Raw genomic sequence first — 19,604 nt, 5'->3', positions numbered from 1 at the left:
TAACAAAGTCACTTAAGCGAGCACTGAATTACACCTATAGCAGAAAGAAGCAACAAAGACTCAGATGTTTTTTTAAAATTTAGATTTAAAACTACATTTACATATCAATACATAAGGAATATAACTTTTCTTACAGCTCAGACCATCTTTAGATTGTTTTGCCTATTATCACATTCAACTGTATAGGCATTCGACTACAAAATCAAAAACAGTTGATGTGGGATTTAAAATTATATGGAACTAGCAGGCATTGCTTCTCTCAGACACAGCATTACTACAGATAATGATGGAAAAACTTAATCAGAAATTAAAAATGTCTCAACTGTCACTGAAGTAGCATCCTAAATCCATGTACCTCCTCTTCACAAGAGACACAGGGAATCTACTTCTGTAACCAGACACCATTCTCAGACCATTTGCTAATGGCAGATATTATTTGCTTTCTCTCAATCAGTGTAGGAAACAGTGAGAATGACAAGAAAGACAAAAGCAAGTCTTACTAGTGGGTGGATTGAGACATGTCATATGGAGTTATAACAACTGTAGGTTGTGGGTTTTTTTCTTTCATCTGATATAGGCTTTGAAGTATAAATTAAATTATTAGCTGTGGAAAAAAACCTCTAGTAGACAAAATCCTTTACAGTTTTTGAGTTACGCTAGAATTTATTGACTCAGTGAGTGTCAAGAGTTTTAAGCAGCTCTTATCTCTCTTTCTTCGCAATATCATAATATACATTCCCTTCCCGTTATGCTTATGAATCCAAATTTTCTTCACAAGTCAAGATTGATGTTTGCTTTATATACCTTTTCAGATCTTTTCCAGAAGGCTTACAGTCAAGAAAACTATGTATTAAAAAATGTACCTGAATCAGGATAAGTGCAGCTTAAGTAGTAGCTTTTTGTGTTTTGTGTAGCCAGATGTGTTCATCAATGATTAAATTAAACCACAGATTCTCAAAAGGGGAGTATCCTTTTCATCTAGCAACCTTTCTACTTGAGTTCAAATACCCTTCTGCTTAAAGCTGCAACAATATTTTAATTGCACTTTCGCCAAACTCTGAAAGTAAAGTATTGCTATATCTCACCTATTGACTTTGAAATTGAACCAACAGAGAAAAAAAATGAAATAGGGAAAACAATTGAGCTTCTTTTTCTTTGTTGAGTGTGGAGAGCTCATTCTTTCCTTTCATTCTATGGACACAAAGTTAGCCATAACAGGAAAACTTTTTGGTATTTGAAAGATAAAAAGTGTTGCAGATGCTCACTCAAAAATAGCAAATACATTCAAGACACCTTAATTAAAATATTGAGAAATGTACAGAGGCAGGTAGATTAATTTAGATAATTCATACACAGAGAATATATAATTAAATAGATATAATTGTAGTGTGTTTCCCTGCTCGAAAGGTCCAACTACCAGTGCATCTGGATACATCTTACAATCTGACATCTCTAGGATGACAGGCACCTAGGAAGTAGGATTTGTGTTGTATTTCAAAGTGCCTGCACTAAAGAGAATGACTGTGGCAGAGACTGCAGAAGCAGCATCCATTTACAATTCATAGACAGATCACCTTCCACAGCACTCACGCCTTTCTTTTTATTTTTTTTTTTTTCTCCCAGATAAAGAATGGAAGGAACAATAGATGCTAAAATGGTTTAGAGATGCTAAATGTTATGGTATTTTTCTTCTTTTCTCCTCCTCCCATTAAATTAGCAACTGCTAACGTCTAAAACCAATTTACAGATCCATCTGCTTAACAAATGGAGCATTTACATCCCTGCAACTGCCTTTCAGGCAGAGGAATAGTGTCGGAGAAGTTTCCTGGCTGCTACATGGGAAGCACCTGTGCCTTGTCGAGACAGGTGCTGTGAGTCACGTTGGCCAGCCGGAGACCACGTGGCCTATGGGACACGTAGGTGGGGCACTCCCCTCAGGGAGGGGGGCAGTTCTCTCCTGGGGATTGGAGAGGTAGGAGCCCCTGGAGAGTGGTGTATTGGAGCTCTTGGTTGAATAGCCTTCTAATTGAGAGAGTAGTAATTTGAGGCTCTCTGTTGGATAGCCTTTGATTGGGTCCATTGGGATTGTAGACCCTTAAGAGTTGAGATAAAGCCTTCTGATATATGAGGGGAATCACAACGGCCTTTTGGGTTGTGATTCCTGAAGATGAGATACCAGCGGTCCATGACATTTGGTGACCCCGACGTGATTCGGCGAAACGTGAACCGTCTGGACCGCAGGGTGAAGTGCGGTAGATACAAGATACAGAACCTAGCGAAGCTTGAGAGCGGCAGGAGCTGCGGATTGACCAGTTTTGACTTAGACACCTGGAACAAGGTGAGCTGCTGGGAATGGACATGGGTCAGAATTTTGTCAAGAAGAATCAGACCTTTGTGGTCCTTGAATCTGCGATAATGGCTGTGGGGGCCAATATAAGAAGTGAGGATCTATATAATTTACTTAACTGGGCGGCGGAGTGTGAAGACCTAGCGAGTCTCAATATGTCCTTTAGCCTTGAGCTATGGAAGAAGTTAGGGGATAAGTTGCTTTGTGAAGCAGTATTTGAGAATGAGGGCTTGACCAAAACCGACCTGTTGCGTACATGGGGAGCCCTGGATAATATAATTCAAGAAGGGATGGCAGTAGAAGAGAAAGACGAATCAACAGGTTATGTATCAATGGGCAAAGGTTTTGAAGGAGATGACGAACTGTCTGAGGGAGGACTGGCTTCAGACAGCACGGACAGTGAATTGGGTCTATCTTCACTGTTCAAGGAGATCAAGAAAGTTGCGGGGACTGTGCAGGGACTCTGCCCCACCCTGCAGGAGGTGTTAAAACGTCCCCCACCCTTTGCCCCAACAGCCCCCCCTTCCCCCTTTATTATGCCTACAGCTCTGCCATTTGAGCAATTGGCCCCACCCCCAGCAACTTCATATCCCGCAGTATCTGGTTATCCGGCCCAGGTACGTTTGGAGCAGCCAATAATACTACAGTAAGTTATGACACTATTACAAGGAGTATCCCAGCAGTTAGCAGTTGTAGTGGAGATGTTGCAGCAGGCCATGACCCACCCTGCAGCAAGAGAGATTATAGGAAAGACCTCTGAAGCAAGTGATAGTTCTGCTGAGAAGTTGCCACCCGCACCTAGAACGAGGAGAAAGTCTCCAGAATCTGCCTGTTTATTAGAATCAGACCCCTTGGGAGCGACTACAGTAGCAGTTCAACCTCGTGACCCAGTCCGTTTCTGGGACGAGGTAAAAATGAAAGCAATAGAGGCTGGGGACTGGGACCTGGCTGAAGCTCTGGGGGCACCGGTCAATAAAGAATCGTCTATAACAGAAATGGGGGGAGGGCCTAGTGCGTTCCCCGTGGTACTAGCCCCCCCGGGTTCCTTACGTGTTAAGAAGCCGAAGTGTTATAGATGTGGAAACCGGGGACATATAAAATCGGAATGCCCAGGACGGAAGGGTCAAAGGTGGATAATAAATGCCGGAAAAGTTAATGGCCCAGTTGCTCGTCATAAATGTGGAAAACAGAGATGTTACAGGTGCGGAAAGATGGGCCATTTTGCTAAGCAATGTGAATCAAGGGTCTACGCTAACGGCTGGCTGAGAAATAAAAGAATGAGAAAGCGTATGCAGATGCATGATGGTCCGGACAAAACTTTTGCGGGAGCATTATGGCAGCCGCAGGTTAACCAACAGGAGAAGCAGCCAGAACGGCCAGGGTGGATGTATCCACCGCCGTCATGGTACGACAAAAAATGAGAGCGATTCCCCCATGGTTTTGTCCCAAGGTATTTGACAAACGTAGACAGAAAGTGGAATCGGAATGTTAGAAACCCCTAAAGTCTATTAGCTGTTTTTTCAAAAAAGAAAGGGGGAATTGTCGGGGAAGTTTCCTGGCTGCTACATGGGAAGCACCTGTGCCTTGTCGAGACAGGTGCTGTGAGTCACGTTGGCCAGCCGGAGACCACGTGACCTATGGGAGGCTTAAAGGTGGGGCACTCCCCTCAGGGAGGGGGGCAGTTCTCTCCTGGGGATTGGAGAGGTAGGAGCCCCTGGAGAGCGGTGTATTGGAGCTCTTGGTTGAATAGCCTTCTAATTGAGAGAGTAGTAATTTGAGACTCTCTGTTGGATAGCCTTTGATTGGGTCCATTGGGATTGTAGACCCTTAAGAGTTGAGATAAAGAGCCTTCTGATATATGAGGGGAATCACAATGGCCTTTTGGGTTGTGATTCCTGAAGATGAGATACCAGCGGTCCGCGACAGAATAGCGTATGTATAACAAAGCCAATTGGTTCCTCCATGTTTCCTATCAATGCAAAGGGAAACCAAGGGAGAGTAGGAGGAATTGAAAAAAAAAAAAAACAATAACAAAAAAAAACTTGTAACATAAAGCATAAAATTCTTGCCTGTATTGGCCAGTCTGTCGTTTTGGTCTCACAATCAAAAAAAAAAGCTCCCTTCGAGTTCTTCTGAACTCTGTGAGAAAGATTTTGTGTCATTCAATCTACTGACTTCATCAAAACAACTTTTACTAAGCTCCTGAGTTTCTACATTGTAAAACTTCTATTGTCTTTAGCTTCATGGATTAAAAATACAAAAGAGTCCTTTCTGCTCATCTAATCCATAAAACAGATGGCAATACTTCCCATTGATATTGAGGTTGAGATGATTTTAATATGGCTAGTGACAGAGAATGCACTTGGTCTTCCATGATTTATAGTCATTCAGTCCTTTGATTAAGTAAAAGATTAAGTTTGTGGAAGAGTTGGAAAATACAGATATTCTACCCGTATTAGCAACACCCCTATGCCGTATTCTCAGCTGGAAGTTCAACTGTGTTCCCTTGACATCCAAAATTTGCTCAAAGAAAACCAATACAGGTTTTTTTGCATGCAGTTCAAAATGTCAAGGCCTGTCCTGACTATGAACACACTGGAGAGCAGACAGGTGAGTAGGAAATGCATCTTAAAACCAAAGTTACATTGCCTTCTATTAACATAAAAGGTCAGTTTAAGGAAATGCAAAAACATACACTCCAAAATTGCCTCAGAGCCCAATAACTGACAGCTTAGGGAAAACAGATTATGTTTATAAAGATGTCTGACTGTAAACAAAAGGATTCATTCAGTCTACAGCTTTGGATTAATAAAACATGAAACATACTTTTTCATTAATTACATTGAATTTGCGCTAGAATTAATAATTACTAAACAGATAAAAATTTTCCATCTTTTCCCCAAAGATTTATTTATAAATTTAGGTATTATCCTTCTCCTGATGATTAATTAGAAACTGTTTGGCAGTACTTGTTAAAAACATCCATGGCAAGAAAGGAGAGAAAGGACTCTCAATGTCGTGTGCCAAAAAGCTGTTCTTCAAAATTTAAGTGCTTTTACAGTCTCAGTGATTACAGTCAGTTTCTACAAGCTTCCCAAGTTTTCATCAGAAAAAATATGTTGCAAACAAAATTAAACAATATTTACAGCATACTTTGTCTAGCTGGGTCAGAGCTCTTTTAAGAAGAGTCCAAATCAAGTAAATTCAAGTTCAGATAATATTGTTAATGGAGAACATATATCCAGAGTGAGAGCCACTTAAAGATGCAATTCCAGTACGAATCCAAATTAGGTGTTACAGCTCTGTATGTTCATATAGGAATACATTAAAGATTAAGGCTTCATCCTGCACTAAGAATCATTCTAGGGGAACACTGCTTCGTGGCAGAAATCAATAGAACATTGAATGAAAGTCTGCTTTTAAGAGTGTCAAGATTTGTGTCATATAAGACAAACTGATGTGCCTAAATTTACACAAATGAAAAGCCTCATTGGTTTCAATGATTTGATCAAATTACTAAAAGAACAACCACTTCCAAAACTGTAATTTAGATATGTAGTAACATGGATGTTAAACACATATTTATATGAGGTATATAAAGCACCTTTTTCTCTAAGTATCTGGCAAATGTGCATGTCATGCCAGCTGTTTATCACTAGTTTCTCTCATCTGACTAGCTACAGGCAAGCAGCACTATGTTTCATTCCCCAGACAGAGGATCAAGAAAGGGGATATCACTGTCACTTTTATTCCAGCTATGAGAAGACAGAGTGTTGTGGTGTATCTCCTGATTGACAGATGAGTGAAGAAGTCAACCAATTGTGTCATATGGTTCAGGTTATTTGCTTCAAGAATAACAGAATAAAATTGAAAAATAAGTTCTTGTTATAGAACTGGCATAAAATAATTTTAAAAATCCTATAAAACAGCTATCATTTTTTCTTACAATTAGAAAGCCAAACATCCTTCTATGACACTGACTGGGTCTCAGACTACCTGAAATTCCTATTTGTTCCTGCTGCCACTCTTCTTAATTCAAATGTGTTCTTGCTTATTCTTCCTCTCAGAAACCTCCCTCATCTTGAAAGAATAGCCTTCATCTATGTTACTTTCATTTCCTATCAGAATTCCTACTGTATGAAGCTGAAAGGTGATAACAACAAAATGAAAGATGGAAAATATTAAGAATAGTGAGTTAAAATGCAAAAGCAAATACGTGTTAGATCTTAAAAAGACAATGTTTTTGAAAATTGATTGTTACCTCACCCCTCCCCCCCAATCCCTGAGGATTAAACTTGCTGAAAGTTGAAGATTTTTTTTAATGTTTTAAAAAAATATTTTCTTTCAGATGGAAAGAAAGAAATGTCAGCACTCCACGGCCAGAAAAAAAAAAACCTACATCTGAGAAAGAAACTGAACATTCTGTCTTAATGTGCCTGATCAATTTCTGAATGAAACTTGATCTTTGTGGGGAAAAAAAACAAGAGTTCAGTTAATTAGGAACATATAAATGCTACTGAGCATTTTGCAACTACCTGGTGTTCATTAATGCAACCTGCCTTTATGCAACATAAGGAACAGGATAGGGATGTGACAGTCACTCTTGGCTGTAACACAACTGCCCTGCAGCGTACCCTACTCAGAAGGAAGCAGAGGGCACTGTTAATGAAGGGTTTGGCAAGGTTTGTGGAAGATGTTCAAGGAATCCTTTTCTATCCTGGAGCAGTTGCAATTAACGTTTCTCTTCCTGATACTGGGGTGTATCATAAAGAAAAATACCCATTTTGTATCTCCCAAAATGTATAATTTCCAATTCAGGGAATAATCTGGTATCCATTTCAATCCTTTACGTACTTCAAATTAAGGAAAATATGAAAAAATCTCTTGGGACCAGCATTTTGTCAAAAGGACTTGGATGAACAGCTGTGCTGGGTTTGTGTGGTGGTATTTTGGTAGCAGGGGAGGGGCTGCAGAGATGGCCCCTGTAAGGAGATCTCAGAAGCTTCTGCAGCTCCAAAACCAGCTGGAGCAGTCTCTGGCCAGCTCAGACCTCCTTCCTGCTCTGGCCAGGGTCGAGCCACCAGTGCCTCTTCAGATGTCCTATTTAAAATGGGACAAAAGAACTCAAACCATGCAGGACCTGCACTGAAGAGAGGGGGAAAGCGGACAGCAGAGCTGACCTCCTTCCCGACCTCAGCCTGCTGGGCAGGCGGCGGCCCACGCTGGGCACCACCACTCGGCTGGAGACGGCCACGGCAGCATGGCCTAGGGATCTCCGAAGTGTCCCACTTCCAGGGGGCCCGCTGGGAGGAATTCATCCTGCCAGGACTGCCAAGGTTCATCAGGCCGGTCAGAGAGAGGGCTGAAATCTGAGAGAAGCGGCCACACAGACACCAGGTCAGTGCAGATGGAGCGTGAGGAGGTGCCAGAGCTGGGATTCCCCTGCAACCGGTGATGAGACGGAAGCGGCCCCCCTGCAGCCAGGACAGACTCGGTGGGGCAGAGACCCACTCACAGCCCGTGGAGAAGCCCACGCTGGAGCAGATGCTGAGCCTGAAGGAGTTCATAGAGGACTGTCTCAGTGGGAAAGACCCCTCACAGAGCTGGAGACTGACAGTGAAGCAGAGATACATCTGCAGTCTGTGAGAAGGGAATCCATGCCGGAGCGGGTGGCTGGACACTAAGAAGCTGTGACTGTGGGAAAAGCCTGTGCTGGAGCAATCTGATGGGTAAGGATTGCATCCTGCAGGAAGGACTCATGTTAGAAAAGTTTGTGGAGGAGCACCATGCTGGAGCAGGGGAAGAGTATAAGACAGTAAAGAGTCCTCTACCTGAGGAGGAAGGAGCAGAAACAGCATGTGATGAACTGACCTGCAAACCCCATTCCTTGTTCTCTTAGCTGCTGTGGGAGAGGTAAAGTGGGGAAGAAGGGAGCAGTGGGGAAAAGTTGTTTTTATTATCTGGCTTTGTTTCTCGTTATCCTTTCTGAAGTAACTGTTAATTAATTAAATTGGTTTGTCCCCAAGCGAAGCCTGTTTTGTCCCCAGTCTCTTTTGCCCCTTTGCTGTTCTTATCTCTACCCTCAGGCCCTTTGTTACTTTTTTTTTTTCATCCTCTCCATCCCATCGAGGGGGAGGAGGGGGTGAGAGTGGCTGAACGATGGCTGAGCTGCTGGCTGGGCTAAACCAGGACCACAGCAGAAGGGAGGCTGGCTGCTAGTTCTTTCCTGGCTGTTGTGCTCCGGGTCAGGCACAATCACTTGGGCAGAGGTGGGGAGGTGATGCCTTCCTGAAAACAACAGAAATTTCACACTGGGAGAAAGTTCTGGTGTGCAGTGTAGTAATGGTAAAGAAGGTGTTTCACATTGAAATCCAGCTGTTGGTTGCTGCTGAAAAGATTAGTCTCTTTGCCTCCAGCTCCATGTTCCCCCCTATTCTGTGTCTGTTCTAGCAGATTAATGAGCTAAACTGAAGTGGGTGCCAGACAAGCACTAAAGTCAATCCAAAGGAAAAAGGGGATACTGTATCAGAATAGGGAGAAAGTAGAGAAGCAGAAGAACCCTTCCTAGTGAGAACTGACAGCTAAATCAGATTAAGTATAATGAGAAAAAGCAACCTGAGATTCACAGCAAGGAGGTAGCCTATGAAAGAAATGCTGGTTGAAGTATTTCTGAGTCAAGTAGAGGGAAGAAAAAAGCAGCACATCAAAGATAACAGAAAGTGAGATGTATTTTTATGCATAACTGGAAGACAGAATGGTGTTCCTGAAATCTAGGAAGCCATTCTAAGCAGCAAGAGCAAAAACTAGTGGAGGTGGAAAGGATCGCCTCAGTAAAAATATGTATGTGGGGTTTTTTTTAAGTCATTAATTTTACTATATTCACTCATTTTCCTCAAACATTTAGTTTGTTCCAGTCTCTGTTCTAATGAAAACTTACATTAAGAATTTAATGTCTTTTTACTGTTTTCAGTGATTAGAAGTGAAAACAAACTGATCTGGTATATACAGAATTCTGATACAGTGCCTTAGTATGGATTCATAAATATGCACGATCTAAGTTTACCAATTTCTCAAAACTTAGGTAGAGATTTTTGCCATGTAAAGGTATCAGACCAAAATTTTTAAAAGCAGCTAGTGAGTTTGAATATCCCGTGTAGCCACACTGACCATATTCTTCAGGGAAAAAAGGGTTCTATCCTTTCTAAAAAATGAATCTTTTGCAGCTAGACACCTCTGAAATCAAAACACCGAAATGAAAACTATTTGAGAGTCAGTAATAATTTTTAATATCTTCTTAAAAGATGATCTGCTAAAAACTAGATCTGTAATATAAGTATTCAGCTGACAATTTTCAGAAATCTACTTTGTTTTTCTGCAAACAACAAAATTTGTCTGATAATAACTCAAGGTTTAACACAATAAGAATGAAAATATTTTTCTTCATAATTTGCATTAAATTCCTCCTATGATTGCTCCTAAATACACTTATTAATCAACTCAGTTATTTATCAGAAATCACAGTATCTAACTTCAATATCTGTATTGCAAGGCTAACAACTCTGTAGGACACACTGTTATTGGCTGGCCTTCATATGGTTAATCATCACATTCATGATGCATCTTAATTACAATTTTCTAAATCTTCTACAAGTTCAAAGAGTAAGTATTTAATGCTGAACAAATTTGAAAATTGTATGTAGATTATGCATTTACTTTTAATATTGTTTATGAGAATCTGTAGTTTATTTCTGCGCTGTTTTTAAGTGACTGCATAAGGAAAGTTCTTAGGAAGATAAGCAGGGTGCCATGATGCATCCTAGAAAGTTACCTGGGCTACCTCATGACAAAAGACAACCTTCTCTTTCTTAGGCAATATCATAGCAGATGCATTATTTTACCTATTAGAAAGCTCCAGAAGTGCAGGAATTCCTGTTGCACGCTCCAAAATGGGAAAATTCTGTACTGTCTCAATATGTTTGCTCTGATTATAGACACACCTATCTCCTCTGCTATCTCTACAAATTCACTTGTCCGCCCATACAAAATAATGAAGGTGCATGAATGCTTTTCCACCCCATGCACATTTGAAAATAAAAATTTGTCCTTTAAAAAAGAACTCTGAAGTCTAAAAATAATTAACCAGAGTTTTTTGTCACTTTAAGAAGTTCATAGTCAAATTACAAAAGTAGAATCTGGAGTAAACTAAGAAATAATTAGACCATCTAATGGATGCTGAACAGTTTTGACTGTCTGAAAGAAAAAAAATATATATATTAAGTTATAGATTTTGTATAATACAGTATTTTAACATGAGAGAATATATGAGAAAAGAAGCACAGCAGACCTTCAAAGCTTTAAAGAGGACAGTCCAAAATAGAACAAAAACAAGGCAAACCCATGAAGATGAAACTATACAACTGTCCTGATGATGTTGTTAAAACATTTCTTTAGCAGACAAATAATGAACAATATATGAAAGACCTTAAACTGAGTCAGATCAGTTCCGGATCTGATAAAATAATACAAAGAAAACTAGAAAGTCTACTTCAAATTAATTTTCAAACTATTTCTGAGATATTGTTTGTGTGCTTCTGACTCTGATTTTGTCATCCCTGCTTACTGAGGCTCTTAAAATCATTCAGCATTTTATATGGTATATCACATGAAAATAGCCAACTTGATTATGTTATACATGGGATATGGTTTTAGTACCTCCTGTATCTCTCTTCTCTTAAAAAATAAAAAATGCATTTTCATCTTCAGTGAGGCATTCACAAATCTTTACTTAACAAAAATGGAAGACAGTAGCTTAGAGAATAAAATCAAATCCAGTCCAATCTCTTGCTCGGAGGTCAGCATACAGGTCAGACAAGGCAGCTCAAGGCTTTATTCAGATGGATCTTGAAAACCATTGAGGATGGAGAGAAGCTTCATAATCTTTCTGGACAGCCTTTTCTACTGTCATCACAAGGAAAGAATTTCCCCTTATCTTTAGTGAGATGGGTAGGTGGCCAAGTCTTCAGCTCAGCCATGCCTATGCATGGACCTTGTTGACTCAGACCTCAAACTGTGAACTGACTTCTTGGCTTGACCCTGGTCCTTTATAGTCGTCATTGACCTGCCCAACCGTCACTGGGTAGCTTCTGACCCTGGTAACCATCACCAAAATTATTCTGGTCCTGACTTACTGACTTGCACTCCTGCTGCCCTGACCTTGAGGAACCTGTGGTACTCTGACACTTTCTTTGTGCTTCTGCTCATACAGTTCAGGCGTGCCAGGGTGCTGCTGGCTCATCCTCAGTTTTCTTTCTGCCAATACTTCCAGCCCCTTTCCTGCAGGGCTGCTCCCACCATCAGTCCCTGGCCTGTATCATTGCAAGGAGTTCTTCCTTTCTGGGTGCAGGAATTTGCGTTTATCCTTGCTGAACTTCACAAGGTTCCTGTTCCTTATTCTTCCAGCTTGTTTGGGTGACTCTGCCTCAAGTAAATTAGGTCATCTTAGTTTGGTGTCAACTGCAAACTTGACTGAGAGTATGTATCGTTGCCTCCTCCAAGTCGTTAATAAGGAAGTTTAGTTAACAGACAGATCTCAAAATAAGACCCTGTGGTACTCCACTTATCAGCCTGCAGGTTGAGTAAATCCCATTAACCATGGAGTTTGATCATTCAAACCATTTTTTACCCATCTATTTATCTACCCTACCAGACTGTAATATTCCGGTTGGGACGCAAGAATAATGTGGCAGATCATGTCTAAAACTTTACCCTGTAAGTGATATCTATGGCTCTCCCCTCATTCACAAATCCAATCATTTGATTCAGGGCCAATAAGGTTGGTTAGACATTTGTGATAGGTCGATGTAAAGGGGTTCTGGTGGCAGGAGAGGGGATTTTTTCCTGGTTTTGGAACCAGCTCAGACCCGGTTCTGGCCACCAGATCGGACTCCCATCCCCCTCGGGGTTGAGCCAGTCGGCGCCTCTGCGAATTGCCTTATTTAAGTTGGGACAAAGGAACTGGAAAAGGTGCTTTGCCTGGGAGTGAGGAGAGAAGGGAGGAGGGTATTGCTTTCTCTTTATCCTTTCAAGTAACTGTTAATAAATTGTTTTGCTTTATTCCCAAGCCAAGTCTGTTTTGCCTGGGACCATAGTTGGTGGGTGCTCCTTCTCTGTTCTTGTCTCCACTCTCAGTCCTTTTATTATATTTTTTCTTCTCTCCACTTCACTGGGGAAGGAGTGAGAGAGCGTCTGTGTGGAGTTTAGTTGCCGGATCGGCCTAAACCACGACAACATTATATACCTTTTGTTGAGTTATGCTGACTGTTCCCAAACACCTTCTTCTCTTTCATATACCCAGAAATGTGCTCCAAGATGACTTGCTTTATAATTTTCCTAGGGACCAAGGTGAGGTTGGCTGGTCTTTAGCTGCCCAGGTTTACTCTTGGCCTTTTTGAAGATGGATTTTTGAACATTGCCCTTTGTCCAATTGTTGGAGTCCTTCCCCAGTCTCCATGACTTTTCAAATATGATGGAGAGTGGCATTGCAAGGGCATCAGCCAATTTTCTGATCACCTTTGCATTCAGGCTGTTGAGTATTGTAGACCTGTACTGGTCCACTCATTTCAAGCAATCCTGGAATTGACTCCCATCTACTGCTGCTCATTCTTCTCTTGGAACTATTTCTCGAAAGGCCTGGGTAAAGAGGTCTTGTTGGCAAAGACTGAGGTAAAGAGTATTTTGAATACTTCAGCTTGGTCTGTGTTCACCGTCACTAAATCACCTACTCCATTCAGCAAAGAGCCCACATTTTCTTTGTTCAGCTTTTTACTACCAATGTAGCAGTTGAAGCTCTTTTTGTGCCCTTGGTGTCCCTTCCAAGTTTCATCTGTCATTGAGCTTGGCCTCTCCTAACACTATACTCACATGACATGGCAATGTTTCTAAGTTCTTCTTTGTAGCCCATCACTCCTTCTACTTCCTGTATATAGTAATAAAAAACTTGAAAAGTGAGTAATTTCCTTTATGTAAAATATCAGGAGAACTATGTTGTCTCTCTACTCTTGCACAGAATTTTATGCTGTAAAAAGAATCATAGAGTCATAGAATGGTGTGGGTTAGAAGGGACCTCAAAGATCATCTGTTTCCAAACCCCCTGCCATGGCCACAGGCACCTTCCGCTAGACCAGTTGCTCAAAGCCTCATCCAACCTGGCCTTGAACATTTCCAGGGACGGGGCAGCCACAACTTCTCTGGGCATCCTGTTCCAGTGTCTTACCACCACTCTCAGTGGAAAGAATGTCTTCCTTAGATCTAATTTAAATCTATCCTCTTTCAGTTTAAATCCTGTCATGGGTTTTAGGCCGATCCGGCAACTAAACTCCACACAGCCACTCTAATAAAGGAGCTGAGGGTCGAGACAAGAACAGAGGGAGCACCCACTGACCATGGTCCCGGGCAAAACAGACTCAGCTTTCTTAAAGCAAAACAATTTATTAACAGTTACTTAAAAGAATAAAGACAAACAAAACCAGTTACTTAAAAGGATAAAAAAAAAAAAACAAGGCCAGATCTTAAAACAACACCTCTCCACCCGTCTTTCCTTTTCTTCCAGGCTCTACCTCCTCCCTGCAGTGGCGCAGGGGGACAGAGAATGGGGGAGTGCAGGTCAGTTCATCCACATTGTTACTGCTGCTCCTCTCTTAAAGGAGAAGGAGTCCTTACACCATTTTCCCTTGCTCCAGTGGATCCCCTACTCACGAGGAAAATCCACAAACTTCTCCAGCGTGAGTCCTACCCGCAGGATGCAATCCTTCCCCATCGGATTGCTCCAGTGCGGGCTTTACCACAGTCTTGGGTTCTTAGGGAGTTGTTGCCACTCGCTTCGGCGTGGGTCGTCATATAGACTTTAAATGCGTAAATCCGTAAATGCGTCTCTATCTGTGCCCATGCTTCACAACTATCCTCAAGCTCAGGCATCTCCTTTAAACAAAATACCTCCCCACTGACGGGGGTCATCCCACGGACTCTAGATGCGTACCGTACTCAGGCTCAGGCATCTGTTCTCCGACGTGGGTTATCCACGGGCTGCGAGTGGGTCTCTGCTCCACCGGGACCGTCTTTAACTGCAAGGAGTCCACTTGCCATCTTGCCACTGGTTGCAGGGGAAACTCAGCTCTGGCACACCTTGTCCCATTCCATCTTTACTGACCTGGTATCGGTGTGGCTGTTTCTCTCAGATCTCAGTCCTCTCTGGGTGAACTCGGCCCAGTGGGCATCCTGGGAGTGGGGCTCTCCCTGAGTTCTCCAGGCGACTCTGCCGCTGCCATCCTCAGCGAGTGGCTCCAGTCTGGCATGGGCTGCTACCCAGCCAGGCGCCAGGGAGCGGGGGCAGCGCCCCCCCTCCCCTCTCCTTGTTCCTGGGCAAAGGCACACCTTTCCGGTTCCTTTGTCCCAACATAAATAGAGCAATTCTCGGAGGCGTCGATTGGCTCAAGTCCGGAGGGGGATGGGAGTCTGATCTGGTGGGCAGCTTCTGCCACCAGAACCCCCCCCCTCCCCCCCCCATCAAACCACGACAATCCTTTGTCCCCTGTTCCAGCGCTACATGCCCTTGTCAAAATTCCCTCTCCAGCTTTCTTGTAGGTTCCCTTTAAGTACTAGAAGACTGGTAGAAGGTCTCCCCAGAGCCTTCTCTTCTCCAGGCTGAACAACTTCAACTCTCTCAGCCTGTCTTCATAGGAGAGGTGCTCCAGCCTCTGATTTTCTTTGTGGCCCTCCTCTGGACCACTCCAAAAGGTCCATGTCCTTCTTCTGTTAGGAGTTCCAGAGTTGAAATCAGTAGTCCAGGTGGCATCTCACAAGAGCAGAGTAGAGGGGCATAATCACCTGATTATCAACAAAATTAATAATTGAATAATTTAATATACAGCTATTACTTTTTACCTTTAATACAACCAGTGGAACCCAATGCTGTAATGCTAAGTGTTTAGCAGGATTAAAAATTGACTGATTGAATCTAAGCATGAACTTCTGTAATAATGTAATTAGGATTATATGTTATTATGCATATAAATCTTTCCACTTTAGAATCCATTGTTAAACATTCAGAGTTGAAAAACTGTTTTATAAACTGATTATAATGTAATTATGTTATCTGTCTCTTGTTGGTTGTCAAAGAGAAAGTAGCAAACTGATAGATCATTGGTCAAATTTAGTATGCAGCTTTGTTGTTTTCCTTGAAACATGGAGAATTTGTGTTTAATATTTACATTTGTTTTACATAGGCATCAACTAGCTCTAACAAAACAACAATCAAATCTCAGTTTTGAGAGTAATTTATGAGATAGATCATTGCTTTCATGAATATGAGATGATTTGTAATCCCTGCAACTACACCCAAGCAAATCCATGTTCATACACGACAGCACCTTTATACTGCAGAATATTTCTTATGAGTAAAGGTAATTATTTCTTATTGGAGGAAACAGATTTATCACCAAATGCTATCAGAGGAAGTTTAGGTAGAAAACAGTGGAAAGTCAGAACAGAAGTCTTACAGGTTTTTGAACTGTTATATGCACATAATTGGTTTAAACTGATGAAAAAACAATCTTTAATATCCTAGCTGTGATGATCTATGGAAGTTTTAATGAAAATAAACATATCTGTCATGGTTTAACCCTGGCCAGTAACTAAGCCCCACACAGCCACTCACGCACTCACTCACTCACTCCCTCCTGGTGGCATAGGGGAGAGAATTTTAAGAGTGAAAAAGAAAACTTGTGGTTTGTGATAAAGACAGTTTAATAGGTAAAGCAAAAGCCATGCACACAAGCAAAGCAAAAAAAAGAATTCATTCACTAATTCTCATCAGCAAGCAGGTGTTCAACAATCTCTAGGAAAGCAGGGCTCCCTTACGCATAACGGTTACTAGAGAAGACAAATGCCGTCACTCCGAACATCCCTCCTTCCTTCTTCTTCCCTCTAGTTTTCTTGCTGAGCATGATGTCATATGGTGCGGAATATTCCTTTGGTCAGTTGGGGCCAGCTGACCGAGATGATTCCCCTCCCAACTTCTTGTGCATCCCCAGTCTTCTCACTGGTGGGGTGGGGTGAGAAGCAGAAAAGGCCTTGACTCTGCCTAAGCACTGCTCAGCAGTAATGAAAACATCCCTGTGTTATTGTGCCGGGTTTTCGAGAAGGGCTGTGGAAATGGCCCCTGTAAGTAGCTGTGAAAAGCTTCCTCAGCTCCAAAACCAGTCGGACTGACCTCTGGCCAGGTCAGACCCTCCCCATTCCCTCAGGCCCCAGATGAGCCATCAGCGCCTCTGCCAATGACCTATTTAAGTCAGGGACAAAGGAGCCCAAACTGGGACTGGACCCACAATGAAGAGAGTGGGGAGGTGGGCGGCTGGCCCCCTGGCCTCCTGGGTGGGTGGCTGCCTGCGCTGGGCCACCACTACTTGACAGAAGATGGCTGCAGCAGAGAAAGGACTAAGACCTGAAAGAAACGGCCATGCAGATACCAAGGACTGCAAAGATGGAGCAGATGTGTGCTGGAGCTGAGACTTCCCTGCAATCCATGGTGGGACGGCAGGTGGCCCCCTGCCCCCTGTGGAGATAACGGTGGAGCAAAGATCTACCTGCAGCCTGTGGAGAATTCCACACCGGAACAGACATGCCTGTGCCTGAAGGAAGTCATAGAAAACGGTCTCTGTGAGCTGCTGGAGGCTGGCGACGAGGTGGAGAGGCATCTGAAGCCCATGGAGAACCCCATGCCAGAGCAGGTGGCAACTCCCTAAGAAGCAGTGACTCTGTGGGTAAGAAACCCATGCTGGAGCAATCTGATGGATAAGGATAGCATCCTTCAGAGATGACTCATGTTGGAGATGTCTGTGGACTGTCTCGTGAGGAGGGGATCCATCGGAGCAGGGGAAAAGAGTGTAAGGAGTCCTCCTCCTTTAAGAAAGGAGCAGCAGAAACAATGTCTGATGGACTGATCTGCAACCCCTCTATTCCCTGTCCCCCTGCGCCACTGGGGAAGAAGGTAGAGTCGGGAAGAAGGGTGGGGTGGCAGGAAGGTGTTTTTTGAGATCTGGCTTTGTTTCTTTTTATCCTCTCTGAACAAGCCTAACAAATTAAATTGATTTTTCCCCAAGCCAAGTCTGTTTTGCCCAGAGCCATGGTTGGTGGATGATTCCTCCCTGTTCTTATCTCGACCCCTTTGTTACATTTTTCTTCTCTCCTCCTCATTGAGGGGGAGGAATGAGCGACCTCATGGTGGCTTAGCTGCTGGCTGGGTTAAACCATGACAGCTATCAACACTGTTTTCAGCACAAATCCAAATCTTGGTCCCATACTAACTACTATAAGGAAAATTAACTCTTTCTTAGACAAAATCAGCACAATATATCACTGCATAGTCTTCTTTTCTTCAACTAAAATAGAGAAATGTCTTTTCTTCTTTAAAGAAATTATGATTTCAGAGCATCTAGAGTAGAGCTTTCTGTCATGAGAGAGGAGAATATTGATATGTAAAATCCAAATCCTGAATTGGACTAATTGGGACTCTACAATGTAAATCTGGAAAAGTATTTTTAATGAAGTGAAACTTCTTGAGAAATCTGAAAGATTTCCTGTCCAGCTTCATGATGAACCAAAGATTTTTCAATAGAAATCAAAGAGAGCCCCTCATCCCCTCAAATAGTCCCAGAGGCCAGAGAACTTATTTGACATGCAGACTTGCATTCAAACACTCCCAGAAAAAATAGGTTAACAGTACTGACTTTTTTTGTTGGATTCTTTCCATTTAATTTAAATGTCTAAGTAATCAGTAGAACTGAGACTTGAACTTTGATCCCCCTGATTCTAAATGAATTTCTTACCTATTGTTTTTTTTATTATTATTATTCCAACCCTACAATTGGGAACATGAGGGATTTTAGAGTTAAAATTCTGTAGGGCTGTGTTATGTTCCAAGAGAATTATAACATTAATAAATGAATCTGTTATTGTTTGGCTTCCAAAGTCTCCTGGGAAATGAGTAGTTGAAATTATCATTGTTATTTATTTCCTTTTGAAATGAGAATGTTAATAAATAGATTTCAAAGTTAGTTTTCATGTCTACTGTAACAGTTCTGAAAAAAATTGCTGGTAAGATATATTTCTTAGTGCTTAATCTTCCTCAAACGCAGAACCAAAATAATCAAACAGCATGCAAATATGAAACATTTTTTACAACTCTCAGGCACTACTTCTCATTCGTAGCATACAAACAGGATCTTTAAAGACCGAGTTAGTGCCATAGTATACCCGTCACAACCATTTCAAAAGAATGGCTCTTCTCCAAATAATAGTATTGTCTAGTGCCTGCACAATATCTACAGCTGCACCTGTTAAGTGTTTCTTCTCTTCCTGAAAGCAGATGTCAGATTTATACCTGTAGCATGACCAAGACCGCAAATATTAATTAATCTTTTATGGCTGGTGACTGAATGAGCCTGACTGGTGTGTACAACGCTGGCAAACACAAGCTTTGCAGTAAGGAGCTTCACAGGATCTGTTCGTCAAAAGCTGACCAGGGATGCATAGCGCTTGAATGCTACTCCAATAGACACTGAAACGCACCTACACGTTGGTAGTTGATACATTGGATAGTCAAAGGACACATCTTAAAGAGATTAATGTTTTGCAGTGTTTATACTTTTTTATTGTTGTTGTTATTGCTTAATTTTAAAAGTAAATCTTTTACTCATTTAATTATCAGTGGGCTGCATGGAAAACATCAGTCTTCCAGAAAACAAAAGCTACTGGTGGCTTTTGTAGAAAAGGGTTAATCATATTATGTGTACTTCTCAATGTCGTGGATACTTCTACTACGTTTTTCCGCTGGTTTAGCCTGCCTACAGAGACAGTTGTTAGAGAAAGCAGAAAGGAAGAGAAAAAAAAATGAAAAAATGGCTTCAAATCTGTCTAACCTAGACAACTAACTTGTGCCAAGATTTTAAGGTTCTAGGGGCACATTCCTCCTAAATACATGCCTGTGGGCAAGGTAAAGAAGAAAATATCTTTGAAGGAGTAGAGAAGAAGATCTTGTCTGCCTAGCTTAGGGTCCTGGAATTAATCTCACTTTGAAAACATATCACTGGGTAACGGGAGTGAAGTTTGGACGTGATAAAAAGACGCTGCATCCATGTACAAGGAAAAATGCCAAAATCCAAAAGGTGCAAAAACTTTAATAGCTTTTTCTTAGGTAGAGAAG

This window comes from Tauraco erythrolophus, chromosome 4 (genome assembly GCF_009769465.1).
Source record: "Tauraco erythrolophus isolate bTauEry1 chromosome 4, bTauEry1.pri, whole genome shotgun sequence".
NCBI classification, from domain to species: domain Eukaryota; kingdom Metazoa; phylum Chordata; class Aves; order Musophagiformes; family Musophagidae; genus Tauraco; species Tauraco erythrolophus.
Note: the sequence above shows the minus strand (reverse complement) of the source record.